The sequence below is a fragment of the Phyllobates terribilis genome, unplaced genomic scaffold (assembly GCF_046119375.1).
Source record: "Phyllobates terribilis strain yellow unplaced genomic scaffold, ASM4611937v1 Scaffold_694__1_contigs__length_805567, whole genome shotgun sequence".
Lineage (NCBI taxonomy): Eukaryota > Metazoa > Chordata > Amphibia > Anura > Dendrobatidae > Phyllobates > Phyllobates terribilis.
Genome location: NW_027363454.1, coordinates 400507 through 414421, shown reverse-complemented (window position 1 = coordinate 414421; position 13915 = coordinate 400507). Strand labels below are relative to the sequence as shown.

At 48.4% G+C, this 13915-nt stretch overlaps 1 pseudogene; it reads right to left on the bottom strand.

Annotated features, from left to right (window-relative positions):
* Positions 1 to 308: 308 nt before the first annotated feature.
* The window catches only part of LOC141236383 (translation factor GUF1, mitochondrial-like), an 83547-nt pseudogene continuing 69940 nt past the window's right edge, over positions 309 to 13915 (bottom strand).

The following is a 13915-nucleotide window of genomic DNA, read 5'->3' as shown; positions in this document are numbered from 1 at the left end:
TCCTTATAAATTAATGATCCCCCCACTTGCATTTGAACCAGGAATGCACAGGATGCTAATGCCATTTATCTGGGGTTTGTTGGTTCTAAAATGAAAAGATAAACGGACATGTGAACAGAGCCTTATTAATGTACTTGGCATTTATTATGCTCTGCAACATTAGCAAAAAACCCTTAAAGATCAGGTTTTATTAGGTTTCCTAATCTCAGGAATTGCAGCACGTTGGGAAATCTTTGTCCCAACCAGACTTGCATTTCTGCTTTTCTACATCCATAGTCTGCTGAGGAGGTAGTGTTAGTTCTACGGTGTCACTTGTCCAACCATCTCTTTAATACACTATTGAATGCATCTTTAGGCACATCGACACTGCCGATTTTCCTCATTTTTTTCTTGCCTTCAGCTTGTCTTTTCAGCAGCTTCATCTTCCTTGTGATATCGCCGCCATACTGCCAAAATACGAGTGATACAAGATATCAATATTCTATGAAAAGATTGGTGTATGAAGATTTTAAAATATTCTAAGGTTTAGTACTTCGGGGGCATCATTAATAAACCGGAGAGCTTCTGCATGGTTGGTGGAGTGCCTCTGCCGTAAGATGTAGTAACGGCAGAGTCAATAACAGTGGAAATAACAGACTAAGTACTGTTAAGCCTCATTCAGACGTCCATGTTACACGTACGTGTGTGTGTTTTTCATGGATAGGCTATATTGGGTACGTGTTCTATGATGCTTTTCACCTGTCCAAGTTTTTTATGGCAGCATGGATGAATATAAGTCTTTGGGTTCATGAAAAACACATACAGCACATGGATTGTGTCTGTGTACTATCCGTATATAAGACTGCATTGTATAGGAGGAACTTTGTCATTTATTTTCTTAATTCATCCGTGAAAATCCCCAATGGTAAAAACAGACACACTGAAGATACTGGTACCTTTTTTTCATATACGTGTTTAAACATGGACGGGTCAATGAGGCCTAAGGGGAATCGGGCAGCGAGTATCAGGCACTGACTGTATGACTCGGAAATGCTGTGACGTTTTGGAAAATAACAATTTAAAAGCTGCCGGTCAAAAAGTTGCATGTAAGACTAGTCGGACAGGAAGGTCCCGGCAGCTTCTCCCTGCACTCGCGTACACGGAGGGACCTGTGAGTCGCTGGTAGCGGGCGGGAGAATTTGCTGGGGACTGGTCTTTTTGACTAGTCTATAGCGCGTCTCGGTCCCCGGCGGCTTTTAGACTGTTTTTCTCTAAAACGCTGCGGTGTTTGAAAGTCAAACATACCTGGCTGAGAATATACAGCCAGTGCCTGATGCATGATGTCCATGTCTGCTGTCACGTTCCCTTTAAAGCAAAATGTATCACTTATAATATTTTAATAATTACAAAACAGATTTTTTACATGATTATGGAGGTAACCATCTTAACTGAACATTTGTTAGCTGCATTAAGGCTATGTGCCCACGATGCAGAAATGCAGCATATTTTTTACGCTTCTCCCTGGCGGGAAAAATGCATGCGGTTTTTACATCATTTTTCCCGGCAGGTAGAAGCGTTTGTCAAGCTTCTTTGCATGCATTTCTGCATGCGGGTTATCAAGCGCTTTTCCAAGCGATTTTAGCATCACTTGGAAAAGTGCTTGACAACTTGTTCACACTATATAAATCCATGCAACCGGCATGGATTTTATACAGTGTGACCAAGTTAGTTAAAAAAAAAAAAAAAAAAGTTTATACTCACCTTCCGATGTCCTCCCAGTGTTTTCGCTGCTCCGTCCGGTCTCTTGCACTGCTCTCGGCGTTGTGAAGGACCTACCATGATGTCACTGAGTCATGGACATGCTTAATGGACATGCTGCGGATTTTTGAGCGCAGCACAAACGCTGTGGAAAAATCAGCAGCATGGGCATTGACATTGTGGCTTGTCATTGGGGACCATGGGGGACGGATTACCTAGCGTTTTTTAAGCGGTTTCGCTGCGGAAATTCCGCGGCAGAAACGCTTGAAAAACGCATAGTGGGCACGCAGCCTTAGAGGTATTCTTTACCGCATGATATGAAGGTAATCCAGCTCAACGAACTGTGAATGCTTTTATTCACACAAATTGCATAACAAAGGACAGGATCAGCAGTACAGCTAGGAGAAATGCGTCAACTGTTTTCGGGTGACAGCCCACCACCAGTCAATAAGGGTGGGCTGTCACCCGAAATGCGTTTGTCACATTTCTCCTAACTACTGCTGATCCTGCCTCTGTTATGCACTTTGTGAATAAAAGCCTATTCACGGTACGTTGATCTGAATTACCTTCATTTTATGACTGTGCTATGCCACAACGTGATGTTTCCGTGCTCTGAACACTTTCAAGATGTTCCCTACGGTGAGCTGGATCCAATATTGCTTCTATATGTTACCCCAGCCACATGAACTATTCCTAAAGCATTCACTAAAATCTTGTTATCTTGCAGGCCTCATGTGCTCATGTTCTGTTATGATCACAAATAATCCTAGAATTACTTACAACTAATATTACCATTGTGGGTCCCTTCTTGCAATTGCTTTTAAGCAAAAAGCTGAAAAGGAGGAGGGTTGTTCGGGACTAACATCTCTAACAGTGCGGTGGCTCACTGGGTAATAAAGGGGTTAGGGCCAGCTTGGTATTATCAGCTGGCCTAAGCCCAAAGTTCATGGGGTCACGCCAATATTAGACATGACCGCCATGAATTTCTAGTAAAGTATTTAAAAAAAACACAACACCCAGAATAAAGTCCTTTAATTGAAATAAACACACAATTTTTTAATGTTCTAAATTAAACCATACTTACCATCACGCCCATTCCAGCTGAAGCCAATGTCTTCTGCAATAAAAGTAAAATAATAAACCAACATCATCCTTACCTTTCCATGGTTCCCAGGATGGCTCCAGCTCTGCTACATTCACATGACAGGCTGGATCGCAGCCGAAAGTTGCCATCCAGCTTGCTATGCCGCAGACACTGAGAAGCGCAGGCATGCTTGCGCTCCTCAGTGTCTGCCTGTGACGGCATCCAGATGAGCCGAGGTCATGTCCAATGAACTCGGCTCACCTCATGCACGTCACTGACAGCGTGGGAAAATTCTCCTGTGCTTGCAGTGAGCATGAGAGAATGTAGCAGAGCTGGAGCCGTCCTGGGAATCATGGAAAGGTAAGGATGATGTTGGTTTATTATTTTACTTTTATTGCAGAAGACAATGGCTTCAGCTGGAATGGGCGTGATGGTAAGTATAGTTTAATTTAGAACAATAAAGAATTGTGTGTTTATTTCAATTAAAGGACTTTATTCTGGGTGTTTGTGTTTTTTTTTAACTTTAACTATGGGGTTAGTAATGGGGGGTGTCTTTTAGACGCCTCTCCATTACTAACCTGGGCTTGATGTCAGCTGGCATTATAAGCTGACATCAACCCCAGCCCTATTACCCCACTGCCATCGCTACAGGGAAGTGGGAAGAGCGAGGCTAAGTGCCAGAATTGGCGCATCCTATGGATGCACCATTTCTGGGGCGGCTGACGGCTGGTGTTTCTAGCCTGGGAGGGGGCCAATATTCATGGCACCCTTCCTGGGCTATTAATATCAGCCCCCAGCTGTCTGCCTAGCCTTTGCTAGCTATTAAAATAGGGGGGACCCCACATAATTTTTTGGGGGGTCCCCCATTTTAATAGCTAGTAAAGGCTAGGTATTCAGCTGGGGGCTGATATTAGTAGCCTGGGAAGCTCAGTGGGTATTACCCCCTTCCCAGGCTTCAAACATCTGCCCCAGCCATCTGCTTAACCTCCGCTAGAGACTAAAATTACGGGGAACCCCACACCAATTTTTTTTTTAAGAAATCCTTTATTTTAGCACTAAATGACAAGTACAGTAATCAACACTATCACTGTACTTCTTATATATGTGACTGACATGTTTCTATCTATCTAATCTATGTGTGATGCTTTATTCTTTCTGTTCTAAATTGTCGGGTACCGAAGCTGAATTGCCGGCCGGCTTTTTTAAAGAGACGGTGCATGAAAACACTATTATTTTTTTAAATAAATCCTTTAACACTAAATGACAAGTACAGTAATCAACACTATCACTGTACTTATTATATATGTGACTGACATGTTTCTATCTATCTAATCTATGTGTGATGCTCTATTCTTTCTGTTCTAAATTGTCGGGTACCGGTGTATGCCGCTGCTGAATTGCTGGCTTTTCATGTAATACATTCTACATTATTCTTAGTTGTTTTCCTTCATGTAGAATTAACCTACAAGGAAAGAAAGGGTTTATTTTCATTCCGATATTTGTGTCACATTGACTTGCATTGGTTTCCGGTATCGGAATCGGCGATATCCGATATTTTTTGGATATTGGTCCGATCCAATCCGATCCGATATTTCCCGATATCGGAAGGTATCGCTCAACACTAGCCATCAATGAAGGTGCTAGGAAAGATGGCTGCCAGTCCTCGGCAGAGATGGACGGATGTGTGCATGATTCACGGAATGAAATGCAGATAGATGAACAGGAGGTCATATACAGATTATATTGGTCTGGCACCTTTCACTGACATAGGTGCTGTATCCGTTGTAAGGCAGCACTAGTCATCATAATGGGGAATACTCGCTTCGCTGCGACAATCAATGCACACGGGCAATGTCTTTCCATTTTTAAACAATGCTCAGCAGTTTATTACTTCTTAAACCACAGTTCACACAGTCCATCTTAGTCCGCCACTGGCATGTTTACACACTTAACATCCGGGAGTCTCTCAAGTAGCAGACAGGCCCAAGTGGCTCCAGTAACAGCCTTCAGCAAGGTAATAAAATAGCAATGTCCATATTAATGTCCATATAACACAGGGTATTACCTTTGCCGGGTTTAGCTGTCTCAGTCCATTACTCCGCCACCACTGTGGCTTTGCGGCTTCCCAGGTAGGGGTCTCCAGCCGTCGTTCCCTCAAAGGCCACTGACATCCACACAGGATCCAGGCTCTGCCTTTCAGGACTCTTACTCGAGCCTCTGCCTTCCAAGGCCACTAGCATCCACACAGGATCCAGGCTCTGCCTTTCAGGCACCAGGCTTCACTCGGCCTCACTAGGCCTCACACGGTCGGTGTCCCACACACACGGAAACAGGCCTTACGCCTCTCTCACAGAACACACCGAACACACCTGTCTCCCATCAAGCAGGGTTTATATATGCATCCCGTACACACACACACACACTGACAGGACCTTGCTGATGTCACAGTCATGTGATCAGACAGACATTCTGTGCGTGCAGGACCTGTGCTATGTCACAGTCATGTGACCAGTCACCTGAGGGGGAAGGTACATAGTCAGGTAAAACACATCCTGGACCATTACCGTAATGCCAGCAAGTCGCTGCATTACATACCCCCCCCTCTGTTCAAACTTGTGGGGTTGAACACATAATATACACAATCACTATAACCCCCAGCTCACATAGAGACCATGTACTTTACAATTGTGCTACTCAGCCCCTGGAACATTAGTCAATGACATTAGCCCATTCCTTAGGGACCTACCATTTGTCACTGTCACTGACTTCGTCAGGTCACCTTTCCGGGTTGTAACCTTGTCAGAGCTCCCCCGCTCCCAGCGGTCAGTTGTAACCTTGTCAGGTCTCCCCCGCTCCCAGCGGTCAGTCATAATCTTGTCAGACCTCCCCCGCTCCCAGCGGTCAGTCGTAACCTCGTCAGGTCTCCCCCGCTCCCAGCGGTCAGTCATACAGCGGTGTGACTCACATGCCCTGGTATCTAAGGTCTGGTTCGACTCCGTAATGTCCCGTCCTCTATTGGGTCGTTTGTATGGGCTGCTCAAACCTGAGTTACTGGAGGTCTCACTACCTCTAAACCCACGCCCACTACTCTCAGGACATCTTGAAAGGTCCCTAACTTCAGCTGTAGCTGTTCTGTTATTTAGGGGGCCCTTTCTCTGTCGGGTCTCACAATTTCTAGACGGCTGCCATCTTCTGCTGCTCAGATGATGCTGTCTATCCACTCGCAGTCTAGCGAGATTCAACTGTTCTACCTCTCGCAGGTAGGTCACTCGGTACTCCAACAGCATGCGCATATATCCCAGGCTTTCTTCTGTTCCTACAGCGGAGAATGATACCATGCCGTCTTTGTCGGGTATCCAGTCCTGACGATCATGTGGACTGCTTACTTTCACCACCCCAGACTTCTTGACCATCATCTGCATGGCTCGACCATTTCTCCCAACGAGCTTCCTCACCAGAACATGAGGCACCCGGATGACCTCTTCACGCATACTGTGAGCTTTCCTCATCAACTCCAGTTGTCTAACGGCTTGTTCCGTCTTCAACCGGAGAAACCGCTTTGTGCGAATACATCGCCAGTGCATGTCACTTAGGATAGCCACCCTCTTCACTGTGACTTCGGTCGTGGACAGGACCACCAGCTGTTTAGCTTCTGAGGTCAAGTACACCTTACAGGCTCCCACGGCCTTCTTAAACTCCTCATGCACGGACTCACTGGTGCATTCTTCCCTCAAATCCTCGGGTACATCTACAAGGCACTTGTACCGAGACGTTTCGGTCTCACCAGTGGTTTCCAGACGATCAACCAGCTCAGGTTTCAGGGGCAATTGACCTCAAGCTTCTTCACCCTGTATGCTTCCCCTGAGCTGACTCACAGCTACAAATTCACGAATTTTCGTCTTGACCACTTCCATCTCATATTTATGTGTGGTTAACACTCTCTTAGCTCTCCTCAGGTCCACCTTCTCATGGTATAAGGGAGTGAGTGCAACGTGTTCGCCCTTTTCCTTCTCCAAGAAGGCCTCGTTCACTGAGTGATACTTTGTCAGGCGACTTTTGAGCCCGGAAACTTCTTCCTCTAGCTCCGCCACTCGCCTCTCAGCGGCCCGTCTCTGAAGCTCTTCCTGCTTCAACAGCTCTTCCAGCAGCAGAGCTCTCTCAGACCTCTCCGTCTCCAATGTGCCCACTCGGCTCTCAATAGCCAGTCTCTCACGCCTCTCTTGCGTCCACTGGGTTTGTAGCAACTCCTTGAGCTGCTTGATCTCGGCTCCGACATCCACCGAACCCTCCGAGCCCACATCACTCGAGGAGGTATCTGCTTCATACCTCCCATGACCAGCGGTCAACTCCTGGCCCTGGTCTGTGGCTTTTCCGATGGACTCCTCCATCCTCTCTCGCTCAGCTTCCATCTTGCTGACTGTTTCCTTAAGGTACGTCTCCGCCTTCTGGAGAGTATCACAGGACATCTGTAGCTCCTTCACCTGAGCTTCCAGATCTAGGGTCTTTCCCCGAAGATCATCATTCTCCTCACGGGTGTCTTGCAGAGTGGTCTCAACCACTTGGCGCACTTGCCCTGCACCTGCCTTATCCTCCTCTAGTTTTTTCTTCACCTTGAGGAGATCCTCATAATCTCTCTTACTCTGTTGCAGTTCCCTACTGCGTTCACCACACTCCTTCTTGGAGTCACACAGCTCCTGGTTGAGCTGTTTGCGCAGTCATTCTAGGGTTTGTTCACGCCCAGCAACTTCATGCTGCAGCGCCTCTTTGAGGACAGACAGCTCTAACTGTACCAGGGAGAAGCGATCTTTCACCTCGCATAACTCATCTTCACACACCGCTCTGTCAATCTCTAATTGAAAAACCTCCTCCTTGATTTTGCGGCGGTCCTCCTTAATTCCATAGAACATTTCCTTCCAATGGTTAATTTCCGCGTTGCTTCCCTCCACATCTCGCTGCCAGTTCCTCATAACCTGGTATATTTTCTGCTGTTCAGATTCCAGGTTCAGCTGGTATGAGGACACGTTCCCCAGGTTTTCCCTTAGTTGCTGCACGTCACTCTGATACTGCTGCCTGATAGGCTCCAGCTCTTGGTCATGACTGGCCGCCTCCTCTTTCAGGGCTGTCAGATCCTTCTGACTCGGTACCGTACCGGAGGTTGCTACTGGCAACATCACCTCCTTTTCTATCTCTAATGGAGGATCCACACTTGAAGCAAAGGCACACAGTACTACATTCTCTTTATTTTCATTTTCAGCGAGGACTACCGGAGCAACCTTTTTGTGGCCCTTGCGCCGTCGACGACGAGAGGGGGACTCTCTCCCCTCGTCTAGCCCCTCCTGACTGAACTCACTTTTTACTTTCATAGTGTCACAGTCAGCTACGGGGTCTGTGTCACTCCCCATGGTGTTGTGGACTAACAGGTCACCTCCCACTTTGACGTCACCCCCTTCTACTGGAGTTCCCCCGTTATCAACGGTCACATTGTCATTTTTAGGAGGTACCAACCCACAACCAGTAACAATTTCCAGTTTTCTGCACTCTACGCTGTTTTGAAAATCTGCCCCTTTTAGACTCCGCCCCCTTTTTAACAAACACACCTACAGGGTAATTTTTAGAAAAAAAATCAGCAATAGTCTTAGGACTTAGTTCACAACAGCTCTTACCACTTCCCCGGGCACTCTGGGACAACACTGGCGCCCCTGGAGAGTTCATAGAATGGTCCACTGCCGCCATTCCATATGGTGCCCACAGCTCCTGTGGTTGCTGCACCATGTCCAGTTTCATGTCCAGTAGACGTTTCTCATATATGCGGTCCGACTCATCAGACCCATTTGCTGCTCCGTTCACAGCCATCGCGGTGCACTGTTCACACCAGAACTTCACCGCTCTCCCCGGAAAATTTTCGTGGCCCCGCCGAACCACAGCAAAACCGGATTTGAGTGCGACGACAACCTTCGCAACCCCGCCGAGTTGCAGCCAGATGCTTTAAACTTCGTGAGCCCCGCCGAGCCACGGCAAACCAGGTTTGAGTGCGACGCCAATCTTCGCAACCCCGCCGAGTTGCAGCCAGATGCTTTAATCCACACTCGTCCTGTGCCGTTGCCCCTAGCAACCGGGCTGCAGCTGCCCGCACTCTCGAACCATATGTAAGGCAGCACTAGTCATCATAATGGGGAATACTCGTTTTGCTGCGACAATCAATGCACACGTGCGATGTCTTTCCGTTTTTAAACAATGCTCAGCAGTTTATTACTTCATAAACCACAGTTCACACAGTCCATCTTAGTCCGCCACCGGCATGTTTCCACACTTAACATCCGGGAGTCTCTCAAGTAGCAGACAGGCCCAAGTGGCCCAAGTAACAGCCTTCAGCAAGGTAATAAAATAGCAATGTCCATATTAATGTCCATATAACACAGGGTATTACCTTTGCCGGGTTTAGCTGTCTCAGTCCATTACTCCGCCACCACTGTGGCTTTGCGGCTTCCCAGGTAGGGGTCTCCAGCCGTCGTTCCCTCAAAGGCCACTGACATCCACACAGGATCCAGGCTCTGCCTTTCAGGACTCTTACTCAAGCCTCTGCCTTCCAAGGCCACTAGCATCCACACAGGATCCAGGCTCTGCCTTTCAGGCACCAGGCTTCACTCGGCCTCACTAGGCCTCACACGGTCGGTGTCCCACACACACGGGAACAGGCCTTACGCCTCTCTCACAGAACACACCGAACACACCTGTCTCCCATCAAGCAGAGTTTATATATGCATCCCGTGCACACACACACACACTGACAGGACCTTGCTGATGTCACAGTCATGTGATCAGACAGACATTCGGTGCGTGCAGGACCTGTGCTATGTCACAGTCATGTGACCAGTCACCTGAGGGGGAAGGTACATGGTCAGGTAAAACACATCCTGGACGATTACCGTAATGCCAGCAAGTCGCTGTATTACACCGTGTACTGCCTTTTCTACAATAGTCAATTAGCACATGGCAGAAAAAATTAGCTATTTTCAGAGTTTTCCTTTACATCCATTGAAAACTAGAAAGATGGATTTATAAAAAATACACGTGCTTTACTTTTTTTTTAATACTGACTAGAATTTAACAAAAACACAAAAGGTGTTAAATCTAAAAGTTTGTTTAAATAGAGAAAGTGTTTGACAAGTTAATATATTCTTCAACCCTGCCACACAAGGCTTCAATACTTTATAACCTTAGAGACATTGCTTGATCTTCCAGGTGAGCTGTAAATTGAGAAAATCATAATCTTTGAATGGGCGTTAATATATATATATTTTTTTTTTAAATCAAAGCAGCAAAAGCACTATATATATAAGACATACAATACATACACATTTTGCCAAGACGTTCTTTCTGTAGGCTTTAATTCTGAAAAAGAAGAGGTATAATATAACAGGACACACAGAAATAAGCATGCTGTTAGGGTATGTGCACACGATGCAGAAATGCTCAGGATTTTTTCCTGAGCGTTTCTGCATCTCTCTGGCAGGAAAAAACGCATGCGGATTGTACATGTGGTTTCCTGCCAGGGGCATGCGGAAATGAAGCGGTCTTCACTTTCATTTCCGCATGCGGGTTGACAAGCGCTTCCCAAGCGATTTTAGCATCACTTGGAAAGTGCTTGTCAACTTCACACTACATAAATCCATGTGACGCGCCCCCTGGGCCTGTGTTGTGCAGGGAACCCGGAACCGGGCCTGTTGTAGAATGCTGGGGGTTGTAGTCTCCGTGTGGCGGTGACCTGGTCCGTGCCCAGGGTGGTCAAACCAGTGGCAGTCTTAATGTATAGCAAATGTCCGACTACGCCACCCGTGGATTGCGGTCAGTGGGGACCGCCGCTGCGCTGCCAACCGCTGAGGCTGATGTTGTTTGCGCAGCCGAGTATGGGATAACTCCCCACGGGAGAAGTATTGCCTCAGGGCAGCTAATGTGAGAGATGATGGGAGTGATGGTGTGAGGGTCCCAGTGCTAATGGTGCTGGTGCGGCAAGGAGACGTGAGGTGCAGTTCAGGGTCTTTACTGATGGTACAAGGCAGACCCTCCCGGGAGTACTGGCTAGTATAAGGGGCCTGGTCAGTCTGCGAGCAAGCAGGAGTTCCCCTGGCCAGGTGGAGTTGTAGGCCTCCCCGTTTATCTGCACTCTTCCTGGCTACCTTGCTGTCAGCGGTTACAAGTAGCCCACGTCCCTGAGCATACCGTGTGGTGCTCACCCGTATGGCTGGTGACTTGGGGCCTTCTGTTAGCCTCCGCTCCTGGATGGCGGCGCTGGTCCCTTCTTTGTGACTGAGCCTCCGGGCTTCTATGGCCAGAGGACCTGGAATCCCCTGCCGGTTGGTTTCTGCTGCTGGGTATATATCAGTCCCCACAGCCTCGGACTCCTGTGTCCGGTTTTAGTAACTTCAGCCAGGGCGAGCTATATCTCTGCTCACAGCCCCTGGCCTTCAGCTGCTGCTCCTACAGAGCTCCTGTTCTCACTTTCCCTCTCCAGACTCTGACTGCTCTGCTTGTTCTGCAGGCTCTGTCTCTGTCTAACCTAATCCCGCCCCAGACCCAGTTTATAAGGGCAGATTCCTCCCCTCCCAGGTCTGGGTGGGCAGTGTTGCATGCTTAGGGCTCCTGACCAGAGAAACCTCCCACTTGCTCTCAGACATAATATCTCTATTACTGTGGCAACCAGACCCCTGGGGTGTCACATTCCCCCCTAGTAAATTTTAGTACTCCGGGACTAAACACATTTTTAAAACATAATAACAGGGTATAACAATAATTCGATAACATATTTACAAGAAGCTGTAGTTCTTTAAAGGTCACGGGTGTCCATATCACCCAAGGTGAAGTTTTAAGGGAAGTAGGGGACCTGTCCAAAGCAAACCCCTTGCGTTGTCCTTGGGCGTGGCTGCAAGGCTGGAGCTAGCTACTTTGGGCCGCAAGTAGGCCACGCCAGACAGGTTTTCTCTTCCGCGGCCGTCTTCACAAGAGGCACCAAGGTGCAACTATCTACAAAACTGTTCCGGTTATCCAGCGTTCATAACCTGTTAGTCCATAAAAATCTGCAGGGTAACTGAGAAACATAATTAATAACAGGCAACAAACATAAACCATAAACAGTTAACAGATAAATTCACAGTGCATTAGTTTAGATTCTCCAGCGAGCGGGCATCTGACCTCTAGTGGACCTACGGAGCTCACTAACTGGTTCTGCACTACAGGGTGTAGGAGGTGTTATGGGTAAGCTGGGCAGCTGTCTGCGCACTCTTTGGCTCACTAGGGGCACGGCAGGCTTACTACTAGCAGAGGGTTGATCCTCCTGTACTGCTGGTGTGGACTCTTCTGCCTCTTGGGCCGGCTGCTCTTCCAGCTCTACCGGTTCCTCTGTAGGCACTTGCGGGGCTGGCTGGAGAAAGGTGAGGACGGGTACCACGACAGCGCCGTTTACTTGTGTCCAAGACCGGGGGAAGTCTCCGAGTACGGTACTGATCATTTCTTCCCTTTCCTCTGCGGGTTGAGGGTTTTCTTGATCTTCTTCAGGGCTTTGCAGCTGCTCGGGACACTTCTTCAGGTGGTCTCTGGAGACAATGGCTGTGGTTTCTCCTCCATCCTTACTGATTATGCAGATTTTTGGGTTCTCATGGCTTGATGGCAGTACGGTGTACGGGTCCTTCTCCCACTGGTCGTCCAACTTGTGGAGCCGCCTCTTCCTCTTCAAGACCTGCTCTCCAGGTACCAGGAGAACAGCGGGAGCATACTGGTTATAAGCCTTCTCTTGCCTTTCTCTAGCTTGAGACAGACTTCGCTCGACGCTCTCCTGTACTTTCCGATACTGCTGCTGCCGTTCTGTATCCCAGTCTGCCTCTGGCGAGGTGTCCTCAGGCGTCAGGACTCCCATATCCAGGTCAATAGGCAGCTTACCAGGTCTTGCTCTCATTAGGTAAGCCGGGGTACAGTTGGTTGAACCTACAGGGATGTGGTTATACAGGTCCACCAGATCGGGCAGTTTCTCAGGCCACAGATTGCATTCTTCCAGGGGCAATGTTTTTAGCAGATCTATCATCACCTGGTTCATCTTCTCGCAGAGTCCATTGGTTTGAGGGTGATAGGGCGTTGTTCTTATCTTCTTGCAGCCATAGAGGTTGCAGAACTCCTGGAAGACCTCGGCTTCGAAGGCTGGTCCTTGGTCTGTCAACACTTGGTCCGGGTACCCGTGTGGACGGCAGAAGTGCTGCTGGAAGGCTCTAGGTGCTGTTTGAGCCGTTAAGTCCTTGACCGGGACCACAACCAGGAACCGGGAGTAATGATCTACGATTGTGAGGGCGTAGACATACCCAGATCTGCTTGGAGCCAGTTTCACATGGTCCAGGGCTACCAGTTCCAGTGGCTGTCTGGTGATGATGGGCTGCAGGGGAGTCTTCTGGCTGGCTCGGTCTTTTCTTCTCAGGTGGCACGGGCCACAGTCTCTGCACCACCTCTCGATGACTCCTCTCATGCCTACCCAGTAGAACCGTTCATGCAACAAGAACTCCAGCTTCTTCCATCCGAAATGCCCTGCTCCGTTGTGGTATGCCTCCAGAACCATAGCCGCGTCTCGTCTTGGGACCACTACCTGCCAGGTCAACTCATGTGTTCGAGAGTTAACCATTCTCCGGCACAGCTTCTCCCTGTAGAGGAACAGCTTACTTTTCTCCTTCCACAGTTGCTTGGTCTCCTCCGGAGCATCTGGGTCAAGACGGGCATCGGCCTGGGTCAGCATTTCCTTCACCAAATGGACTGCGGGATCACTGTCTTGCGTCTCCGCCCAGTTGTAGTGGGGCAAGGGATTGAATGTCATGGAGCGCCTGTCCTTCACACGGTGGGAATACAGGGTAATCCCATGACGGTGGAACGCAGGGAGCTCAACTTCTTCCAGATCTTCTGGATCTTCCCCTACGTCCGGTAAGTTCGGCATTCTAGACAGGGCATCCGCGTTGGCATTTGAGCGTCCTGCCCGGTATCTGATGGTGAATTCAAAGTTGGACAGGCGGGCCATCCATCTCTGTTCCAGGGCACCGAGCCTTGCAGTGTCCAGGTGTGTCA